We start from the raw sequence: 24,546 nt of genomic DNA, 5'->3' as shown, positions 1-24,546 counted from the left end.
GCTAATTGGCCCCTGCAAGTTGCCCTGAGGGTGTAGGTGAGTGGTGGATTCTGGAGGACGTTGATGAGAATGTGGGGAGAATAAAACAGAATGGGATTAGTGTGAAGTTAGTGTAAAGAGGTGGTTGCTGAACCGGATGGATTCAGTGGGCTGAACTGTCTGGTTTTGTACGCAGTCTCCCTTGGAGGCTATGAGATGTGAATATGAGACTGGCAGCTGCACGGAGAGTGCAGGGGACCTTTCTATGTCAGAATGAGTCTTTTTGTGAGAGATTGTTATTGGATGAGTGATGGGGATTGCAATGCATTAAACAATGCCTGCGGTAAGGATGCAAATGGAAGGATATGACATTTGAACATGTAAAATTCTCACATCAGAATGGGTTTCCCAATAACAAGTAGCAATGACTCTGCAAATTTGGAGTGCAGCCAGCATCAGGGACAACAGCCATAGGTAATCCCATATGGTAAGGCCTATGCCCACTTCTGAGGGCAGCTGAATTTAATCCTCTGTCTGTGAAATTGATTCATAGTAGTGTAGCGGTGTGCTACACACAGCACTAGAATAACCACACGGAGTCAGTGAGATAGAGTTGTGATGAAAGAGATTTATTCAGACTTCGCAGCCTGCTTTAAAGCCTTCCCGTTCCCGCCCTCCCTGGGGCGGGACTGCTGTGGGGAATGCATATTCCCAGACCCTTTCTGCGCGCGGGATTTTCCCCCTGCTGGTGAAGATGGCCTGGCGCCCTTTTTGGGGCCGGCCCTCTGCCTGCGCGTGCTGTTGTGAGCCGGTTCGTGTGTGCCAGAAAGTGGGTCGCCACATAACCCCACCCCAGAACCGGCGATACCTCCCCCAATGTCCACAGTCTGGATCAGCCTCTGTTTGGGAGGTCTGCCCCTGCGCCGCGGTGCCTGAGCCTGGACCGGCTGTGCCAAGTCCACATGGGCCGGTTTGAGTCGGTCCACTGTGAAAACCTCCTCTCTCCCCCCAATGTCCAGCACAAACGTGGACCCGTTGCTCCTGATCACCTTAAACAGCCCCTCGTAGGGCCGCTGTAGCAGTGCCCGGTGTCCGCCCCGTCGTACAAAAAGAAACTTACAGTTCTGCAGGTCTTTGGGTACGCAGGTCGAGCTCTGTCCGTGCTGTGAAGTGGGTATGGGGGCCAGGTTACTGAGCCTCTCACGTAGTCTGTCCAGGACTGCTGTGGGTTCTTCCCCTTGCCCCCTTGGGGCTGGTATGAACTCTCCTGGGATGACCAGGGGTGCGCCATACACCAGCTCGGCCGACGAGGTGTGCAGATCCTCTTTGGGCGCCGTGCGGATTCCGAGCAGGACCCAGGGAAGCTCGTCCACCCAGTTAGGCCCCTCCAGGTGGGCCTTGAGAGCCAATTTCAGGTGGCGGTGGAAGCGCTCCACTAGTCCGTTCGACTGTGGGTGGTAGGCAGTTGTGTGGTGTAGCTGAGATCCTAAAAGGCTGGCCACAGCCGACCACAGGCTGGAGGTGAACTGGGCGCCCCTGTCGGAGGTAATGTGGGCCGGTACCCCGAAGCGGGCTACCCAAGTTGCGATCAGTGCTCGGGCGCAGGATTTGGAGGTGGTGTCGGTGAGCGGGACTGCCTCTGGCCATCTGGTGAATCGGTCTATCATAGTTAGGAGGTACCACGCTCCTCGTGACACTGGCAGGGGCCCCACGATATCCACATGGATGTGGTCGAACCTCCGGCGGGTGGGTTCGAACCGCTGCAGCGGAGCCTTGGTATGCCGCTGCACCTTGGCCGTTTGGCACTGCATGCACGTTTTGGCCCATTCACTGACCTGCTTACGCAGTCCATGCCACACGAACCTGTTGGCAACCAGCCGGACGGTTGTCCTGCCGGCGCCAGGCTGCTGGGACGACGGGGCGGGGTTGGCCGGTAGCTACGTCACACAGTAGGGTCCTCTCACCTGGGCGTATGGGGAGGTCTTGGAGCTGCAAACTGGAGACTGCAGTCCTGTAACTGGAGATCTCAGCGTCTGCCTGCTGTGCCTTTGCCAGCGCTGCATAGTCCACCCCCTGGGACAGGGCCTGTATGGTCGGTCTGGAAAGTGCGTCCGCCATGACGTTGTCCTTTCCCGAAACATGCCAGATGTCCGTCGTGTACTCGGAGATGTAGGACAGATGTCGCTGCTGGCGGGACGACCAGGGGTCGGACACCTTTGTGAACGCAAAGGTAAGCGGTTTGTGGTCCGTGAATGCGGTGAAGGGCCTACCTTCTAAGAAGTACCTGAAATGCCGGATTGCCAGGTATAGTGCCAATAGCTCCCGGTCGAAAGAACTGTATTTGAGTTCGGGTGGTCATAGGTGTTTGCTGAAGAACGCCAGGGGTTGCCAGCAGCCCTCGATGAGTTGTTGCAGCACTCCACCGACTGCTGTGTTGGATGCGTCCACCGTGAGGGCAGTAGGAACGTCCGTTCTGGGGTGCACTAGCATCGCAGCGTTTGCCAAGGCTTCTTTGGTTTTAACGAAAGCGGTTGCGGCCTCTTCGTCCCAGGTAATGTCCTTGCCCTTACCCGACATTAGAGTGAACAGGGTCGCATGGTTCTGGCTGCTGAGGGGAGGGAGCAGTGGTAGAAATTCACCATACCCACGAATTCCTGCAGGCCTTTGATTGTGTTGGGTCGGGGGAAGTTGCGGACCACGTTTACCTTGGCGGGCAGAGGGGTTGCCCCGTCTTTAGTAATCCTGTGGCCCAGGAAGTCGATGGTGTCGAGTCTGAACTGGCATTTGGCTGGGTTGATTGTAAGGCCGAATTCGCTCAGGCGGGAGTAGAGCTGGCGGAGGTGGGACAGATGCTCCTGCCGACTACTGCTGGCTATGAGGATGTCGTCCAAATAGATGAATGCAAAGTCCAGGTCGCGTCCCACCGCGTCCATTAGCCGCTGGAAAGTCTGTGCGGCATTCTTTCGACCAAACGGCATTCGGAGGAATTCGAAAAGTCCGAACGGGGTGATAAGTGCTGTTTTGGGGATGTCGTCCGGATGTACAGGGATTTGACGGTATTCCTGGACGAGGACTACCTTGGAAAAGATCCTTGCGCCGTGTAGGTTTACTGCGAAGTCTTGAATGTGCGGTACAGGGTAGCAGTCTGGCGTTGTAGCCTCGTTCAGTCTGCGGTAGTCACCACATGGTCTCCAGCCCCCCGTTGCCTTGGGCACCATGTGAAGGGGGGAGGCCCATGGGCTGTCGGACCGTCGTATGATCCCCAATTCCTCCATCTTCTTGAACTCCTCCTTCGCCAGTCAGAGCTTGTCCGGGGGAAGCCTTCGAGCACGGGCGTGGAAGAGTGGTCCCTGAGTTGGGATGTGGTGCTGTACTCCGTGTCTGGGCATGGCTGCCGTGAACTGCGGTGTCAGTACTGATGGGAAATCCTTCAGGACCCTGGTGAATTCGTCGTCGGACAGCGTGATGGAGTCCAGGTGTGGGGCTGGCAACTGTGCTTCACCCAGGGAGAATGTTTGAAAAGTCTTGGCGTGGACTAATCACTTCCCTTGCAGGTCGACCAGCAGGCTGTGGGCTCATAGAAAATCCGCCCCCAGGAGTGGTTGGGCCATGGCGGCCAGTGTGAAGTCCCATGCGAACTGGCTGGAGCTGAACTGTAGCCGCACCGTGCGGGTGACTTATGTTCGTATTGTGCTGCCATTTGTGGCTCTCAGGGTGGGTCCCGGCTCTCTGTTGCGGGTGTCGTAACTCGTTGGAGGTAAGACGCTGATCTCCGCTCTGGTGTTGACCAAAAAGCGTCGTCCCAACTGCTTGTCCCAGACGTACAGGAGGCTGTCCTGATGGCCAGCCGCCGTAGCCATCAGCGGCGGCTGGTCCTGGCGTTTCCCAGGAATTTGCAGGGTGGTCTGCAGCGGCGAGCCTCTGTGCCGCACCGCTGGTGGTAGAAACACCATTGTTCGTTGGGCTCCTCACTCCCGTCGCCGGGTTTTGTAGGCTCTGCTGCCGGGCCTGGTCTGGTCTGTTGTTGGGCACGCGGCTTGGTGATCTGTGCGACGGATGCCCCTCTCTCTTTCCTGGCATTCCACAGCACATCTGCTCAGGCCGCCACCTCCCGGGGGTTGCTGAAATCTGCGTCGGACAGCAGCAGGCATATGTCCTCAGGCAGTTGCTCTAGGAACGCCTGCTCAAACATGAGGCAGGGTTTGTGTCCTTCAGCCAGGGCCAGAATCTCGTTCATTAATGCTGACGGCAGCCTGTCTCCCAAACCATCCAGGTGCATTAAGCGACGTGCTCGTTTGCGCCGTGAGAGTCCGAAAGTCCTTATGAGCAGGGCTTTGAATGCTGTGTATTTGCCGTCCTCCGGGGGCGACTGTATAAACTCCTCAACTTGTGCAGCTGTCTCCTGGTCGAGTGAGCTCAGCACGTAGTAGTAGCGAGTGGACTCTGAGGTTATCTGCCGAATGTGGAATTGTGCTTCTGCTTGTTCGAACCATAATTGGGGTTGCAGCATCCAGAAGCTGGGCAGTTTTAACGAAACTGCGTGAACAGATGCAGCGTCGGTCATCTCTGGTCCAAGTATCGTTTGAGCCGTCAGGGTCACCAATTGTAGCGGTGTGCTACACACAGCGCTAGAATAACCACACGGAGTCGGTGAGTTAGAGTTGCGATGAAAGAGATTTATTCAGACTTCGCGGCCTGCTTTAAAGCCTTCCCGTTCCCGCCCTCCCTGGGCGGGACTGCTGTGGGGAATGCATATTCCCAGACCCTTTCCGCGCGCAGGATTTTCCCCCGCTGGTGAAGATGGCCTGGCGCCCTTTTTGGGGCCGGCCCTCTGTCTGCGCGCGCTGTTGTGAGCCGGTTCGTGTGTGCCAGAAAGTGGGTCGCCACAGTAGAATATATTTTTCTGTATTATTGTTTATGGAGTTTTAGGGGCTTAAAAAACTAGTGGCTTCCAAATGTGATTCTTTCTGTCTTCATGCCACCTCATTATAACTTGGATTTTATTTAAAAAGTAATCGTTCTAGAAAATTATTATGTCCCTTCCCTTCTCTTTTCATTCCTATCACGTGGCATAGTGCAGGCATAAACTGTTCCTAGATATGTGGGAATGTGAAAGGCCAAGAGGAGACATTGTAAAGCTTAGGTGAAGCACTTCTGTCAATTGTATATGAAAGAAGAATTTCCTTCTCCCGGGCCTTTGAATGAAATCACATCTGTGATCAGAAGGTTTGGCCAACTTGGGTTAACAAAAGGCCCAATGATAGACTCACATCCTTCTTAATGTCTTAGTAGCTATACCCCTTTAAAGCACATTTATTACCAAAGATGTATAAATTAAACACCTTAAAACTTAACTGCTAATAGACAAGAAACTGGAATAGCCCAATTAAAAACAAAGCAAAAAAAAACAAAAACTGTCCTACAGAGAAAGAGAGACAAAAAAAACCACATCATGCAAACAGCAGAAGCAATCTAATAGCAATCGGAACCAGACTGAGTCACAGATCCACTCCCGGAGCAGCTGCAGTAGGCCCAAGCCATGCCTCTGTCCCCAATTTTCACAGCAGTAGGAGAGAAGTGTAGACAGAGCAGCTGGATCAGCCTCTTCACTGGGGAGAAAGGAATGAATATCATGGGAGAACGAGTGAAATAAGCTGACCCTCACCTCCGTTCCTGACACTTGATTTCCATTCTGTCTGGGCTGACATCCAAATTGTCCAAGGGACTGAGTAGTGCCACATTCCAAGACCTGAATCCAGCTGCCCTGAAATGCCTGGGCTGCCATGCACAAAGCCATTCTCAATCTCACCAAGCCAACTCAGCATTTGGAGTGATCCGACCTCGCACCCACATTAGGAGAATTGACATCGAAACTCTTCTGCGTCAACCTTCTCCAAAATGCTCTCTCCATCTCCAGCAGCAACACCACTTTCATCTGCAAATCTGGCAGTTTGCAATGCCCCAGGATGGCTCATCGCCCAGACCAGCCACACCTCTGCCTGCCTCCTCACTGTCTGCAGCCATAGTTCACCACAATTGCTTCATGAAAGGTGTTATAAGTAGCGTTTTTAGTTGATTCTCTTGCCTTATGGTTTACAAGTAATCTGTCGCACATACTTGATGGTGCGATCTTTCACCAGAAAATTTACATCAAAGTTCATGTGATTGATAATTGTCTACCTATAGCTTTAATTATTCTTTCTACCTGTGATAGTGGAAGTTTATTGGCTGTTATCTACAGTTTGGGAGCTTCTGTGAATACTGCAACTTGGGTGATCATCTTGTGTTTCAATGTTTTTACTCAGCAAAATAAACAAGGTATCTGATAGGATTGTTGGGAACAGTTCCCAGCAACCATGATTCCGATTAGTTTTCAAAGAAGAAAATTTGAAATTTCACTGACAGTAAAATCAAATGAGATACTCAATGAGAGCCATCTGTAATAGTTGGAAATACCTAACCAGACTCTGGCAATCTAATGATCATGACGTGCACAGAAAATAAAGGCTGTTTCACTAAAAACTCAAATCTCAATCTTGACAACCCAGAGGGATTTTATAGTGCATACCATAAAGAGACAAATGGTTGTGGAGTTGTTAGCATAGACATTGGTTCTTTGCCGCAACATCTCCATGCTGACCTTTCTGCTCATCTACCCTAATCCCACAATAGTTTTATAAAGTTCTAAGCAACACATCTGCCAGAAAAAGCGGGATCTCCCAGTGGCCACCTATTTTAATTCCACTACCCATTCAGATTCCAAAATGTCAGTCTATGGCTTCCTGTACTGTCATGATGAGGCCGAACTTAGGTTGGAGGAGCAACACCTTATATTCTGTCCAGGTAGCCCCCAACCTGAGGGCATGAACATCGATTTCTAGAACTTGCGGTAAAGCTCCACCCCTCCTGCCCATTCACCAGTCCCCATCCCCATTTTCCTCTCTCACCTTATCTCGTCACCTGTCTATCACCTCCCTCTGGTGCTCCTCTCCCTTTTCTTTTTTCCATTGCCTTCTTCCTCTCCTATCAGATTCCCCCTTCTCCAGCCCTGTATCTCTTTCACCGATCAATTTCCCAGCTCGTTACTTCACCCTTTCTCCTCCCAGTTTCACCTATCACCTTGTGCTTCTTCCTCCTCTCCCCCCATTTTCTTACTCTGCCTCCTGATCTTTTTTCCCTGCTGAAGGGTCTCGGCCTGAAGCGTCGACTTTACTCTTTTCCATAGATGCTGTCTGGCCTGCTGAGTTCCTTCAGCATTTTGTGTGTGTTCCTTGGATTTCCAGCACCTGCAGATTTTCTCTTGTCTGTAGAGTTCCATCCTTATTTATTTTAGTACCTATCCAAGTGTCTCTGAAATTTTGCACTCACTGAAGTTCAGGAGAATGAGGGGCATCTCATCAAAACCTATCAAATGTTGAAAGGCCTTGATAGAGTAGATATGATGAAAATGTTTCCTATGGTGGGTTGTCTAAGACCAGAGATCACATCCTCAGAATAGAGGTTAGTCCATTCAGAACAAAGACCAGGAGGAATTTATTCAGCCAGAGAGTGGTGAAGGTGTGGAATTTGTTGCCTTGAGTGGCTATGGAGGCCATGTATTCAGTATATTTAAGGCAGACCTTGATAGATTCTTTATTAATCAGGATATGAAGGGATACAGGGAGAAGGCAGGAGACTGGGGCTGAGAAGAAAATGAATCAGCTATGACAAAATGGTGCAGCAGACTTGATTTGCCATATGACCTAATTCTGTACCTATATCATATAGTCTTATGGTCTAAGTAATGATGCAATAGATATTCACTTTCTTGGGTTGGTGATCTCATGTTTTACTAATCTTGCTTTCTAAACACAGCAGCTGCTACTTGTAAGATCACAAAGAGTTGTAAGTAAACTTTCAACTAATATTGCTTTGTCTAACTTCTGGTAATAAACAGGAGAAAGTCTTGAGTTCTCAAAATGAAAATGGCACACAGTAATAAGCTTGAAGCTTAAAAACACAGCTTTGCAAGCCAGCTCTATATATAGGAGATACTCTGTCTGTGGGAAGTAAAGATGTAGCTCATTACACCTGGTTTATTACTGCTCTAGAGTGTAGTATAAGACAATGTGTCATTTAATTTGGCTTGTTTTAAAACAGAAAAGCTGTTTCTAAGTTACTTAGTCAAAGAAGCTTGCAGACCAGATAATATCACTTAATATATCAATAACTGATCTATTAATGTTGGTAGTTTAATGTACTTAGAGAAGTTAGCTTTACAGCATTAGCTAAGATCTCTGTCTCCAAAATGTACTTAGACCTTAAAAAGGCTATCTGAGGAAATATCACATATGTGTGAAGTCACCCAAGGGGTAGAAAAAGTGTATAAATGTAGAGAATAGTTCAGGCTTATTAGGAATAGGGTAAGAAACATCAAGAAGCTATGGAAGAAATACAAGGTGAACTTAATTCCATTTCTCTAGCTTTGACTTCTGTTATGGATGATTCATTTGTCTGCATCATTGGTATTTCTTTTTAGTTTATAGGAACTATACCTGTGTTTTGGAAATCCTTTGTGTTTTAGAAATGGTTTGTAATTTGGAAATGTTGAAGGTAAATATCCTCTGTGGTTTTAAATGTGTTTTATGAATGTTGTTTCAATTTAATTGTGTATCACTGAAAATAAATGAACTATGTTTTAAACTACTTTGTTTGCTGGAAGTATCTTCTCTTTGGTAGGGAGAGGGGATCCTCCACTCAAATAGTAGGTATTGCCAGCTAAACTCACCATACAGAATAAACAAGAAAGTAAACTAGTTTTTGAACATTGGGTAATTACAGTACAATCTCCCTTTAGTGAGAGTACTCATAAATAATGCAAGTGAGGAATAGTGAGGTTGTGTTCATAGGTTCATGCATCATTCCGAAATCTGATGGCAGCAGGGAAGAAGCTGTTCCTAAAACACAGAGGGTGCATCCTCAGTCTCCCGTGCTTCCTCCCTGGTGGTGGTAAGGAGAAGAGGGAATGTCCCAGATGGGAATGAAAGGGTTATCATACAAGGAATGTTTGACAGCTCTGGGTCTGTGCTGGCTGGAATTTAGAAGGATGGGGGTGGTTTCATTGAAACTTTTCGAATGTTGAAAGGCCTAGACAGAGTGGGTGTGGAAAGGATGTTTCCTGTGTGGGGGAGAGTATAGGACAAGAGGGCATAGCCTCAGGATAATAGAGTGTTCATTTAAAACAGAGATGCAAAGAAATTTCTTTAGCCAGAGGGTTGTGAATTTGTGGAATTCGTTACCACAGGCAGCTGTGGAGGCCAGGGCGTTGGGTGTACTTGTGACAGAGATTGATAGGTTCTTGATTGCCCAGGGCGTCAAATGTTTCGGGGAGAAGGCTGGGGATGAAAAAGGATTAGCCATGATTAAATGGCAGAGCAGACTCGAGGGGCCAAATGGCCTAATTCTGCTCCTATGTCTTATGTCTTATAGTACTCATGGCTATTGATATCAGATAGGACTTTACATTTGAGTTTAGAACTTTGCGGTCAGCAAACCTATTACTATCACAAATGTTTGTTTCTGATTCCATCACACCCTTGAAGGTAAATTCCATATACCTTCTGTTCTCTTTGTTAAAAATCTTAACCTCAGATACTTTAAAACTCCCTCCTCTCACATTAAACATTACACCCTTTTGTTTTTAACATGCCCCATCTCAGGAAACAGATTTTTACTCTCTACCCTATCTCTGTCTGTCATAATTTTAAGTACCTTTGTCAGATCATCCAATAGCCTCTTTTTTGCACCAGGGCAATGAATCCCAGACTATCTATTTTCTCCGCATAACTAAAATCCACCATTCCAGGCAAAATTGGAAATGTTGAGGCAGAATATTCAATTGTTTTCAAGAAACTGTTATCAGCATAAATTTTTTAAAAAATCCTCAGCTATTGAAGAAAACATGAAGCACTTCAATCACTTGTTAAATAGATTGATAGAAACTTAAATTTATCCAGGACAATCAGTATCATTTATAGTGGATTCACTGTAAAATCTGCAGTCATGTAGAGGCATCAACCTAATTCTACAATAGTTAATTGGACAATGTCTCAATTTCAGAGCAGTATGTAGATTAGGATGAGAATGGAAAGGTAATTATAGGCTTGGGTTCCAGATAGTTGAGCTGCAGAAATGAAGAATAAAATGAAATTATAGACCCAGTTGCAAAAAGGGATAAAATGATGGTTACATTTGACAATTATGGTTATCTCTGTAGGAAGAACTGTGTAGAGCAGGATTGGTTGTATATTCATTAGAGTGTTTGGGGAACATGAGAGAACATAAGAAATAAGAGCAGAAGTAAACTACTCAGCTCCTTGAGCCTGCTTCTCCTGACCAGTCATTTCCTGCCCTGACTGTATATCTTCTGATTTCGGCAAGAAATCTACAAGTTTAGTTTGGAATGCAATAAATGTCTGAGCCTCTGCAGCCCTCAGAGCTAGAGAACTCTGAAGACTGACCAGCCTTTGATAGAAAAAATTACTCCACATTTCTGTCCTAAATGATCTGCCCCTTTCTTTGAGTCTCTAACCTCAAGATCTAAACTCCTCAGCCAGGGAAAATATTCTCTCTGCATCTAGCCTATCAAGCATTGTAGCAATTTGTAAATTTATTGAGCTCTTGCCTTAGCTTTCTAAACTCCAGAGAATACAAATGCAGTATGCTGAAGTTATCCCTAATAAAACTCACCATCCCTGCATCAGCAAACACGAGGAAATCTACAGATGCTGGAATTTCAAGCAACACACATAAAAGTTGCTGGTGAACGCAGCAGGCCAGGCAGCATCTCTAGGAAAAGGTGCAGTCGACGTTTTGGGCTGAGACCCTTCGTCCTGATGAAATGCTGCCTGGCCTGCTGCGTTCACCAGCAACTTTTATGTGTGATCCCTGCATCAGTCTAGTCAATATTTGCCACATTCCTTCTCTAGATAGTATCTTTCTTAGTTAAGGAGAGGAAAAATTTACATAGCACTTCAGGTATGATCTCACTGAGGTATAGGGCAGTTGAATTAAAACATTTCTCATGCTTTACTCAAATCCCACAGCAATAAGGGCCAAGATGCCAGTAACCTTCTTAACTGCATGCTGCAACAGTATATTAACTTTCAGTTGTTGCTGACTTATTGTTTGTCTGTAACCGTTTGAAGATTCTTTGCATTCTCATCACTGCTCACATTATCATTTAGCATAATGTCATCAACAACTTGGAAATGTTACAGTTGCTCATATAAACCAAATTGTTGATCTAGATTATGAATAGTTAGACCCAAGCAGGCACTGATCCTTATGGCACCCCACAACCTGCCATTCTGAGAAGGTCTTGTTTATTTCTGCTTTTTGTTTCCTGTCAGTGGGTTTCCTTGATTCATACTAATCAGCTGGCAAGATGCTGTAATAGGTGAATGTGCTTTCATATGTACTGGGGATTTATAATCTGTACCAATGCAGAACTGTTACATTACAGAAGTGTAATTAATCATATAACGATATAATAATGGATAGGAATTCCTCTTTAGACTTGCTTAGGCTAGAGTGGGCAGTGAACGCAGAACCTAATGAGTTCTGTATATATGAGTTACCATTCTCATGTGCACTATATGCAATAAGTTTTGTTCATGGCTTGACGAAGGGAAAATATTAATCAGTAGCTCCTGATCTTTGAATATCTCTTAAGAAAAATAACAAATGTAACAATAGTTATTCAACACTTAAAGCAGAAATAAATCACAATATAGTTTAATGTTACGAGATTATCTCCATTCCTTTCTGAACAAATGTTTCAAATGTTATCAGTTTAAAAGATCATAGAGTCATAGAAAAGTACAGCATAGAAACAGGCTTTTCAGCCCATCTATTCTGTGCTGAACAATTTAAACTGACTACTCCCGTTGACCTGCACTGGGACCACAGCCCTCCATATCCCTACCAAACCTGTACAGTACGTATATTGTATTTTATTTAACAATATTAGAATTAATGGTCAACAATTAATTTCTTTTTCTTAAATTTTCTTAAATTCAAAGCAATTTCCTCTGATCAGTTATAGCATGCAAAGACTATACAGTGTGTTTACCCAAGGGTAGATTGACACCAATCAGTCTTAACTTTAAAGGAAAAGAAATCCTTAATTTAACAAAGGTGTTACTGTGAATGAGAAAGGAAAGAAATTTATTTTCCTTAACTCATGTGCAAAGTTAGTTAAAGAGAAAATTTATCAAATATCATTGTTGATAGTTTGTTCTCATTGCTACCATCAGGAAGGAGGTATAGAAGTCTGAAGGCACAAACTCAGCTCCTCAGGAACAGTTTCTTTCCCTCTGACATCCAATTTCTGAACCCATGAACACTACCTTATTACTTTTACTACTTTATTATTTTTAATTTTGTACTGCTTATTTAATTTAAATAAATATATATTTATTGGAATTCACAATTGTTTTCCTATCATTATGTATTGTATTGTACTGCTGCTGCAAAGACAACAAATTTCACGACATATGCTGGTGACATTAAACCTGATTTTGATTCTGATTTAATAAAAAACAAAAGCAGCTCTAATGGTACATGAAGGTATGACATAACTGATAGACCACTTGAGGTTATAGGAAGAAGTAAATGCTGAAAATACTCAGCAAGCCAGACTACCTGCGAGAAAATGAGAACCAGAGATATGTGTCAAGTTGATGACTTTTCACTGGAACATATTTCAGTTTTGGATAGATATCAAATAATGCGTTGTGCAGCTGGAGGAATCAAAGCATCCCTCTTACTGCTTTTGATTTGACTCAAACCTTTGGCAGTAAGATATTGCTCAGTCCTGTTTATCCATTACAACTCAGTTATTTTGCTGGAAAACCACATTCAGAAATAAGCTTCAGAGAGAAGACATCCGGTGTCATGAGATCAGAGGATTAAATTACATTTTTTGTGGGCTGTGCACTACTTTAAATTTGTATTTGATTCTGGGTGTCTTGAGAGAAATTTAAAGCTTTATTATTTAATCTTTTCTAACCAACTCCAAATCCTACAAGCTCTGATATTTTATATTGCAAAAGAGTGGTGAAATGAATCAGTTTAAATATTCATTGAAAGTAAGGTTATCTTCCAGTTCACTTTTACTTGAAGCAAGATTTATTTCTTTGAGTTTCTTACGAATCTCTCCTAGTTGCAGTCAATTTTGAAGTGAGGCCTCCCACAGTCATCATACATATATTTCATAAATTGAGCATTTCATGATCTCAGGAAATAAAGCATTCATGAAAGTTCACCTCCTTTTAAGTTATTGACTGATTCATAAGCTTGGCGGTGCAATGGGCAAAGAACATATAAATGAAGCAGAGATACATCTACAAGAAATATTTTTGAATAAATTTTGCAAAGCATTCAAGAGGACTCTGATTTATGTCTTTCATTAGACCACTGACTGCTCCTTTGCGAAACTTTTACAAAGGAAGCAGAATCTCATTTGAAAATTTTTGATATTACTAATTTTGGCAATGTTGGAAGTTTTTGTTGGGAAATCCTAATTTAAGTGAAGAGGACTGATGTCAGTAATCATCACTTTTCTATGGCTTTATTGAGAGTGAGATTTACGTTGGGTCCCAGCTTCAAAACTGTCTGCAATGTCAACTCACCAGCATCGATGCTAGGACAGTCTTTCTGAGTGGATATTATGTAAAAGATTTTTGTTCAGCAAGAAATTTACAGGCATCTTTACATAGGTAAGAAGGCCAGGATTGGAAGAAAACTCAGAATACAAATGCTGTACTTCATGAATTCACTTATATTTAAACCAGGGAAAAAAATAATTGTATCTGTGCCCAGCCATTAGCCTAAATCTCAATATCAAAAAAGTTGTAGAAAAGTCATGATTGCCAGCATCAGCCCTCTTCACTTAAGACAGGATTTCCCAACAAAAAGCTTCGATCATTACCAGCAATTAGGTAAGCCAAAAATTCCCAACTGAGAACTGCGATTCCCTGTCCTTTTCCAGTTGTAGTTTTATTGATGCATGATGTGTCTTTTCCAATTATTGAAGTTTCTTATTAATAACATGGGGGCCAAAACATATTGCATTTTTATTCATGGAAGCAGATGCACACTGAACTTTGGTATTGTACACTGGCTAAACCTTGTTGCCATGACATTAATGATTGACATTTTTTTTTCATTTGTATTTATGCTATGAGAATTTTCAGTCAAAATCCAATTAATGGTTCAATAATTCCTTAATGTGGAGTCATACAGCATGGAAATGAGCCATTCAGCCCACTACCTCTATGCTGACCATTTTGCACATCTTCACGAATCACACTTGCCCACACTAGATTGTAAACATATATGTCTTGCCCATTTAAATGCCTGTCTCATATTTCTTAAAAAATCTAACATTTCCTCTGAAGCTCCTCTGTACTTTCAGAATCAGGATCAGAATCAGGTTTAATATCACTGGTATATGTTATGACATTTGTTGACTTTGCAGCAGCAGTACAATGCAATACATAATAATGGAAAAAAAACTTGAATTATAGTATATATTTATTAATTAGTTAAATTAAATAAGTAGTGCAAAAATACAAATAAAAAGTGTAGTGAGGTACATGGGTTCAATGTCCATTCAGAAATCAGATAGCAGAGGGGAAGAAGCTATTCCTGGATCACTGAGTGTGTACCTTTAGGCTTCTATACCTCTTTCTTGAAGGTAGCAATGAGAACAAGGCATGACCGGCGATGAAGGTCCTTAATGACGGTCACTGCTTTTTTGTGGCATCGCTCCTTGAAGATATCCTGGATATGATAGAGGCTAGTGTTTACAACTCTTGCAGCTTACTTCAATCCTGTGCAGTAGCAATACCCACCACCCACTAATACCAGGGGGTGATGCAGCCAGTTTGAATTCACACCCCCTGAACATGCTAAAAACAACTCCACAACCCCGTTTTAGTCGCTTTTAACCCTTTACCATTTATTTTGCATTCCTCTTTAGGAAAAAAAAAACAAACCCTCTCTCTGTGATTGTGCTCAGACCAGATCAGACCAAATAAATGTATTTTTCTACCATTCTTGGTCATATGTCTCACATAATAAACAGACAGTGTTACTTTATATTGTTACCCTACAAATACTTGTGTTTTAGCTCTACCATTCTAATCCATCCTAAGTGGACTTTAGATGTGCTGAGTGATCACAACATGTGCCTGATGGCTTTGGTGAAAAGATCAGGTTATTTTGATAGCATTCATCTGTAGGTGTCAATTATTGTGCACATTGGGAGATAGGGCACTAACACATATTCTGAGTACATTAGCAGTCCTGTCCAGCTTGAGTTCAGTGCACATTCTCTGAAGATTAAAAGGGAAATTCAGTAATATCCAAAACTAGCTTCTAAAAAGAAGTGCATAATTATTAAGAAAACAGGCATAAACATGTATAGGAATGAACCACATAGATCAAGAAATCCAATTCATTAACTTGGTTCTTTGCATTTCCTGGGATTGATATATTGAAGAACTTTGGGTCTAATTCATATTCTGGGAATCTTAACTGTTATTGCATTAACTTCCATTTATGATCAGTCATCTTAGAACTAGGAATGCAATGCCATTTATCAGTTTAAGGGAAACGTGAGTTCTAAGAGGTGAATTGAAGTTAAACCAATATGCTTTTGATGACAAGTTGAAGGGACAGGCCCATGTAACTTGAGATGTCTGATGATATTGCTACGAACATAATCAAATTTGCTTTATATTGTGGAATCCAGCCCTATTCAATGGAAAAAAAAACCTCCCAGTAGTATGTATGGACTCTTCTTTATGAAATTACGAAAATGCAGCCAGTAGCTAAATTAGATTTCTATGGCTAATCCAACGTGTTGATGATTGTGAAACCTTAAACTGTGGAAAGTTCAATTATATTATATTCCTGTGTCTTTTTGATGAGCACTTAGAGTAGATGTATTTTTCCATTAATTGTTCTGTTTGTAACCAGATGCCAGGGTGTTAATGTTGCTTTATTGGACTAGCACATCTGCAGTTTTCTTCTTGCTCTATTTACCTATTGTTGGTTCTCAATGTATACATAGATTCCTCCTTGTGTTGAAAAATAATTGTTGTCATATTATAACTTTTTGAACATGATTTCCCCAAGCCTGAATGCTAGATAACAGACAATTTCTTTTAATCTCTCCTTCCACCTGGACACCAAAGTTCAAAGTTTGAAATATGGTAAATTTATCATCAAAGTGCACATATGCTACCTTGAGGTTCATTTCCTCGCGACATTTACAGGGAAAATAGAATTTTACAAAACAGACAAAGACTGACAAGCAACCAGTGTGCAAAAGAAGACAATCTGGGCAAATGAAAACACTGAAAACAGAAGTTGTAAAGACTTCTTGAAAGTGAGCCTGTAGGATGTAGAATCTGTTTAGAGTAGTGGTGAATGAAGTTGTCCATAGCGGTTCAGGATCTTGATGGTTGTAGGGTAATAAAGTTTCCTGAACTTGGTGGTGTAAGATGTCATTTACTTGAGTTTTTGGAGTTTCTTAATGACTACTTTTATCATTAAGCTGTCACTGTGCTTTTTCTGATGCTCATTATGTGAATACAATTTCCTTATTCTCCTTGTTATGAAGTAATTAGTTTTTAATTTTGACCCACACGGGTTTCCTGTGTTTTATGTTCTGTTTAATGTTATTCAGGAGCAGCACTCATTGCCTGGGTTCAAGTTCTGCGCGAACTACCATTCTATGTGCTCAAGTCCTGAGAAGGTTCAGCATCTTGATTGAAGTCACGCTTTCAAAAATTGAACAGCTGTTCTCAAACCTCTGTTCCCAGTTGTAAGTGCAGGAGCACTTGTTGTGCTGAAATGTATGCTTTTAAGTCTCCAACTTTCATCGGAAGCATTCCATGTGCTTGTTCCCCACATTCAAAATTAATGATGTCACTTTCTAAAGAAGAGTCCAATTTTGCTATAAGCTGTCAGCAACACCTATCTAAATTCCAGTTTTCAGGCTTCTGTGACCTATATAAACATGTCATACAAGCAATAAAGAATTTTCCAATTCCAAATGAGGGAAGGATAAAGCAGCTGATCAATTAGAATGTCTGGATGTCACACAAAATATATTGGAATCTTTGCACTGAAGACTTGCTGCAAAATCAAATAAAGGAAAGACAGGACTGGCGTATCTTGGCAATATCTGCTACATGAACTGTGTCATTTAGGTCCTTTTCATGGCTTCGGACTTCAGTCATACTGTTATGCTACTCAAGGGGAGGGATTCACAGTCAGTAATGATAAAATTTCAATGGTTATTTTCTTTCCTGGAACATAGCCAGAGACCTGTCATTTCTCTCAGTAGCTTCATGAAAGCTTCATCTCCTCCATGGTTTAATCAAGGGGCACAACGGGACTGTTCAGAGTACTTAAAATATCTATTGGACAGGCTACATGAAGAAAAGATGACTAGTAAGGAATTTGTCATGGACTGAAATATTCAAACAGTGAACCTCATATAGAATGTCGAGATCCAGATACAACATTAGTAGAATGTTCAGTGGGAAAGTGGGTACTAGGATCATTTGTCATTGTTGTGGTAATATTTCCTTCAGAGTGGAAACTTCTATCGATCCATCCCTAACATTTCCACCGCCGAACAAGATTCTACAAAGGTGTGATCATTCGAATGAAGATTACTAGTGCAGTTAATTTGGCGTCACTAGCTGAGCAACAACACGACTGCCAAATCTCCAAATAAACAGAGGCAAACAAAATATAAAAAGCATTCAGTGTGAGTGGTACCATTTGAAATAATCAGCTCCCATGGAAAAGCAAAAGAGGAGACTGCAGAGTTAGTTCCTTTTTACAGTGGCCTCCAGGGAAGAAATGTGTAAATTCTTCAGCAAATTGTAGATCACTGTCTCAACTCAGTAACTACTTTCTTTCGCCAAAAATGCTGTGGGGTGATAACATATTATTACAATAAATGTACCTCATTACAAGATGCAGAAAAAGTGGTAGAATTAACTGGAAATCCACATTATCTTTTCTTGACTTTATTTTGATCTTGCAACTATGAAGTGCAGTAAGATTCTGGATAATGTCTCTGTTCCTTTAGTCCTTAAACTTCCCATTAGGGTTAATTCATTAGACGAACACAAAAGTTGTGGCAAAAATTAATGATGCAAACTAGGAAAATGGAAAACATTTGCAGAGGAAAGATGCTGCATTCCCTCTCAGGATACTCTGGGCCCTCAATTGATCATGGACTTTCATAACGGGTATTGTAGTAACTTCTACTTTGAAAAAGGCACACTCGACAACTTCATGCCCAAGAAACAACTTTATCTCGAACTTCAAAACCATTATGTACATGCAGAGGCTTTCACAACCCATACAGCATGGCAGGCACACTATATACAAAGCACACCGGAAGTAAAAAGAATGGAAGTAGAACACCCCGTTATCCTAATTAGTATTAACTTACTTTTAATAATGCTCACATTACAACACATCTTCCCCTTTAAAATCCAACATCCCCAAATGTAAAAAACTAGGAAATAAAAACAGTGGTGTTATTAACTTGTTTGCCCCTGAAAACTTAGACTAGTATCTCAGCAACAGTTTATCAATACAAAACACCTGGAAAACATGACAGATTCAACATTCAATCTAACAACAACAAAAAAGAACTGTCCAGTCAAAGATTCAGTCTGTCAGGAGGTTTACGAGTGCACTGTGATCTGCGCACTACCCCTGGTGATCCAGCAGGCACCGCTGGTGAGGGTGTTTTGGATGGGTCTAGTTTTGGGGGCATGAGAGGGGTCTGTGTGTCTGCGTGAGAATGCCCATTCTCTTCACGGGACCCCGACCCGTCTGCCAGCATCTCGCCCTCTGGCAAAGTCACTGGGGTGGACATGCTTCCACCGTAGTCTGTCTCACAAATGGAAACTCCATGGAACTGTCTGCCTCTGAGCCGGTATCATGATGCAGACGCACATGGTCCTGATGTCTGTGGAAAACACGCCCATCAGTCAGCTTAACAATATAGAAGACGGGACCACTCTGCTTAAGAATAACCCCAGGCAGCCATTGCTGATTGTTTCTCACATAGACATTATTATCCGGTTTTAACTGTCTCTCTCGCGCATGTTGATCATGTCCCTCCTTCTGCTTTTCCTGCTTTCTCTCCACTTTTGCGTTCCTGTCCGGGTACAGCAGGTCCAATCTTGACTTGGGCCTGTGCCCCATCAACATCTCTGCTGGAGTGCGGGAAGTCGTAGTCTGTGGTGTGAGGCGGTATTTAAACAGGAAACGTGAAAGCTGAATGCTAAGAGAGTCCTCTGTCATCTGTTTCAGGCCTTCCTTCACTGTCTGAACAGCCTGCTCAGCTAAACCATTGGAGGCTGGGTGGAAAGGGGCCGTCCGAATGTGATGAATGCCATTCCACTGCATGAACTCACTGAACAGCCCACTGGTGAATGTCGGGCCATTATCAGTGACCAGAGTGTCAGGCAACCCGTGGACCGCAAACACTTGCCTGAGTTTGCCTATAGTTGAGGGGGTTGTGATGTTGCTCATGATGTGAGCTTCGATCCATTTAGAATGTGCATCTACCATGACAAGAAACATCTGCCCCATAAAAGGGCCAGCAAAGTCCAAAGGTAGTCTAGACCAGGGGTGGTCTAGCCACTCCCATGGGTGCAAAGTGGCATATTCTGATTAGTCTGACATTGCATGCATGATTTTACCTTGTTCTCCAGATCCTGATCCATTCTCGGCCACCAAACATAGGATCTTGCAAAGCTTTTCATTCGAGACACTCCTGGATGAGTCTCATGCATTTCCTCCACAATCTGTGAATGGCCAGGGGGAGGCACGATGACCCTCGCCCCCCAGAAAATGCAGCCATCCTGCAGACTGAGTTCTGTCTTGCGTTTGGCATAAGGCCTCAGTTCCTCCCCTTCCACTACTCTGGGCCAGCCTTGTAAAAGAAAAGTCTTGACTTGGGACAGGACTGGGTCCCTCTCTGTCCGCTGCCCGATCTGGGTCACCTTTACAGGTGTCTCTGATAGCCTCTCCAATGAAAGCACAGTCTCTGGAGGCACATATGTAGTAACAGGTGTCTCAGGTAAATCAGCATTTGCATTATTCCCACCCGCTCTGTACACTATAGTGTACCGGTAGGCTGACAATGTATGAGCCCAGCTCTGTATCCTGGTTGATGCTAGCGGTGGGATGTATCTAGTCTCACTGAACAGGCTCATCAGTGGTTTGTGGTCCATATAAATTGTAAATACGCATCCATAAAGCTACCGATGAAAGCATTTGACCACAAAAATAATGGCCAGACCTTCTTTCTCTGGCTGTGAAAATCCCTCTCATCAGCTGTCAGGGTACATGAAGCAAAACCAATAGGATTCTCTGAACAGTCCTCCATTACATGTGAGAGAACTGCCCCGAACTCCATAGGGCGAGGCATCACATGCAAGGGTGATCTCCTTGTCTGGGTCATAGTGAACAAGCAGCTTCACTGAGTGGAGGAGTTCTTTCACTTCCTTGAAAGCTTTCTCCTGCTCTTCACCCCACTGCCACTTAGTGTCATTATGAAGCAGCTTATACAGTGGGATCAAAACCCTTGAGAGGTCAGGAAGAAACTTGCCATAATAATTCACCATGCCCAAAAATGATCTGAGTTCCGTGACGGTCTTAGGGCTTGGGGCTTCTTTAATAGCTCTCACTTTGTCCTCCACAGAGCAAAGCCCTTCAGCTGTGATCTTGTGTCCCAGGTAAGTCACACTCGATGCCAGGAAAACACATTTTCCGCATTTCAACCGTAGCCCTGCATCTGAGAGCCCCTTCAGCACCCGTTCTAAATTAGCCAGATGCTCCACCTCCATAGTCCCCGTGATCAAAATATCATCAAGGTACACTGCTACATGCGGAATCTCCTGCAGCAAAGTGTCCATTGTCCTTTGGAAAATGGCAGGGCAGGACGCCACTCCAAACACCAGGCGATTGTACTTGAATAATCCCTTGTACGTATTAATAGTGACGTACTCCTTTGAATCCCCGTCAAGCAGCAGCTGTTGGTAGACGTGGCTCATGCCCAGCTTTGTGAACAGCTTACCCTCTGACAGGGTCGCAAACAGGTCGTCCACCCATGGCAATGGGTACTCCTCCAGCCTCCAGACCTGATTCACCGTAAGCTTATAATCCCCACATATCCTCACCTGGAACAATGGGAGCCGCCCACCCTGAAAACTGGACGGGCTCAATAATGCCCAGCCTCTGTAAACGTTCCAACTCCTCCTCGATTTTGCCTTTCATGGTATAGGGCACCGACCTGGGCTTAAAAAAACGTGGTGTAGCCTCAGGGTCGACATGGAGTTTCACTGTCAAGCCCTTCAGTGTTCCTAGCTCGTCCCTGAAAATGTCACTGTACCGCTGCAGAATGTCCTCCGTCATGTGTGCATACTTAATTCCCTGCCAGTTGAGCTAGATTTTGCGATTGCGACCCAAAAGACTGGGCCCCCTGCCCTTAACTATCAGTAGCCTGGTTTCAGCCTTCTGACCCCCAGCTGAAATGTCCACATATAACCCCGCTAAATGAGGCCTGTATAGGTCCTAAGTTTGAGCTTTGACGGTCTAATGGGAGGCAGGTTGGACCCCCATGTCCTCCTGTAGGTCTCCTCACTAATGACCGATGCAGTAGCCCCTGAATCAATCTCAAACTTAATGTCCTTTCCCCTGACAGTGACTGTGGCATAATATGGTTCAGGTGGTTCCTCATCTGTTTCCACTCCAAACATGTTGTAGGCACACGCTGACTCTTCATCTGCTTCTTCTAGATGGTGCCTGGTTGCCTGAGCCTGTTGAGCTTTCCCCTGCCCAGGCTTAATCTTACCCTTTGAACTTCTGCACTTTTTAGCTAAATGTCCCTTTTTGCTACAAGCATGGCAGACAGTGGCTTTGAATTTGCAATCATTTACGTAGTGTGTCCCTCCACACCGGAAACATTCCACCCGCTTTGCCTGTTTGCCAGTCTCCCTCCTGACTTGGTGCACTGCTGCCGACTGTGATCTCCATGTCCTTTCTGGAAATCCTTGACATTATTAGCAGCCATCTCCGTGCCTTGGGCACTCCCTAAGACTTTCTTGAAAGTCAACGGTGGGGTTTCTCCTAACAGGCGGCATTGTATGTCGTCATTATTAATGCCGCATACTAATCAATCACGGAGCATATCTTCCAACACCGCTCTGAAATCACAATGCTCCGACAGCTGCTGAAGCCCGGCCACAAAATTGGCCACAGACTGACCTGGCTTCCTGAAACAGCTGTGAAACTTACACCATTGGACTATCACCAGATGGTTTCGGATTGTAGTGGTTCCCCACGAGCTTGACCAGTTCATCGTATGGAATGTTCCCCGTTTTCTGCAGTGTGGCAAGTTCCTTATTAGCTTGTAAGTCTTCGCCCCACACACACTCAGGAGAATAGAGCGCTTCTCAGCCTCCTCTGTAATTCCATTAGCAGAGAAAAAGTGTCCCAACCTTTCCTCAAACTCCAGCCAGTCCTCCGTCACGTCCACAAAATCAACGATAGTTCCAAATGTGGCCATCCGAAAGTGAGCCCCCTTATGGGCACGGCTGCTCCAGCTCGAACCGCGTCGACACGTCCACAAAACCAATTTACCTCGTCGCCAAAAATATGTTGTAACTTCTACTTTGAAAAAGGCACACTCGACAACTTCATGCCCAAGAAACAACTTTATCTCGAACTTCAAAACCATTATGTATATACAGAGGCTTTCACAACCCATACAGCATGGCAGGCACACTATATACAAAGCACACCGGAAGTAAAAAGAACAGAAGTAAAACCCCCCATTATCCTAATTAGTGTTAACTTACTTTTAATAATGCTGACATTACAACAGGTATCCTGCCTGCCCTGGGTCCTCAGGTTCTGGCCGTGGGGTTGTGGAGGGGGAGGGGGTTCTGCCATGAACCCTTCAGACCAGCGAGGGGTGGCAGGTCTCGATACACCTGAGCATCATTTATTTGAGTTTATTAGCGTTGTTTAATGGCTACTTTTATCATTAAACTGTCACTGTGCTTTTCATGACCCTCATTATGTCAATACAGTTCCCTTATGTTTCTCTTTCTTATTTGATTAGTTTTTGATTTCAACTCGCATGGGTTTCCTGTGTTTTATATTCTACTTAAGGTTATTCTGGACCAGCACTCATCGCTGAGTCCTGGGTTAAAGTTCTCTTTGAACTGCAGTTCAGTGTGCTCAAATGCTGAGCAAGTGAGCTCTTAGTTTGATTATTCCCTGTATAAAGCTCTGAATAAAGCTTCTTCGTTAATTTCTGCCATCAAGTCCTGAGTTTACTCCACACCTGGGTCTGCACATCTGAAGATCATTACACTGATACTGTATGTTGACACCAAGGAATTTAATGCTTCTGACGCTTTTCGCCTCTGTTCCCCCAATTGAGGACCAGCTCATGGGCGTCTGACTTCCTCCCCTTGTAGCTGATAATCAGCTCATTGGTTTTGGTGATGTTGTTGTGGCTTGTTGATGTGGTACCACTCAAGCAAAAACCAGGCCTGCTATTTGCTGAAATATTTAATTTATTCAATTTTTTTCAAGGTAGTTCATTGTCATATGGTTCTTAAGCTCATGCTATATCTCTCAATAAATAAAACATTACGTAATGTTGGAAATATCTGAAACTTCAGTATTTTTGTTCCATTGAATTCAGCACTTCCTGGCTATATGATAATACATTTAAACACCATGAAGCTACATGGCATGCAACACTAAGTTATTTTGACAATGTATTAACATTATTGAGTGAAAGGCGCTTATGTCTATTATGTTTCGTAACTTTAAAACATTAAACTAATTACAAGAAAAACATGGAGCCTGGATAAACTCATGTACTTTAGTTTTGATTTTACTTTAATCATGATGATAAAATATGCCATTGCCATTCAGGTACCATTATGTATAACCCATACTGAATTATTTAAACAAAGAATGCTTAATCAAACAATATTACTCAAATATCACTGAAATATTGAAACCTCTCTGCTTAGCTCTAAACTCCAACTCAACACAGAATGCAACTCAACTCAAATTTTTAACATATTTCTCTCTAGTCATCTATATTATTATATATACACACACATAAAATATACTATATAATACAACTATTATATACAGACATCCATGGTGTATTAAGTTTTAAATGGCTCCATTCAGGCCTAAAGATTTAATCGCTGAGGAGGCTAACTTATTCTCATGGATAATATATTTTCTGATGAGGGGGAGGTCACTCTGTTTGGCATGTGAGACTAGTGGCTGTGAAACAATCTCAGTTTCTGGGGCCTTCTCCATGGTGTTTGTAGGAGGTGACTCTGGGACTGCAAGAGGTGGTTCGGTCAGCTCTGGACACCTTGTTGACATGTTGGCATCTTGAGCAATGCATGGGAAGGTTCACTGGACGATGTGGATCAT

General features: G+C 43.6%; 1 pseudogene; it reads left to right on the top strand.

The window, feature by feature from the left end:
* Positions 1–313: 313 nt before the first annotated feature.
* LOC140197035 (ubiquitin carboxyl-terminal hydrolase 35 pseudogene) lies at positions 314–17,718 on the top strand (annotated as a pseudogene).
* Positions 17,719–24,546: the final 6,828 nt, after the last annotated feature.

Source organism: Mobula birostris, chromosome 4 (assembly GCF_030028105.1).
Source record: "Mobula birostris isolate sMobBir1 chromosome 4, sMobBir1.hap1, whole genome shotgun sequence".
Classification (NCBI taxonomy): Eukaryota; Metazoa; Chordata; class Chondrichthyes; order Myliobatiformes; family Myliobatidae; genus Mobula; species Mobula birostris.
Note: the sequence above shows the minus strand (reverse complement) of the source record. Positions and strands in the feature narration are given on the sequence as shown.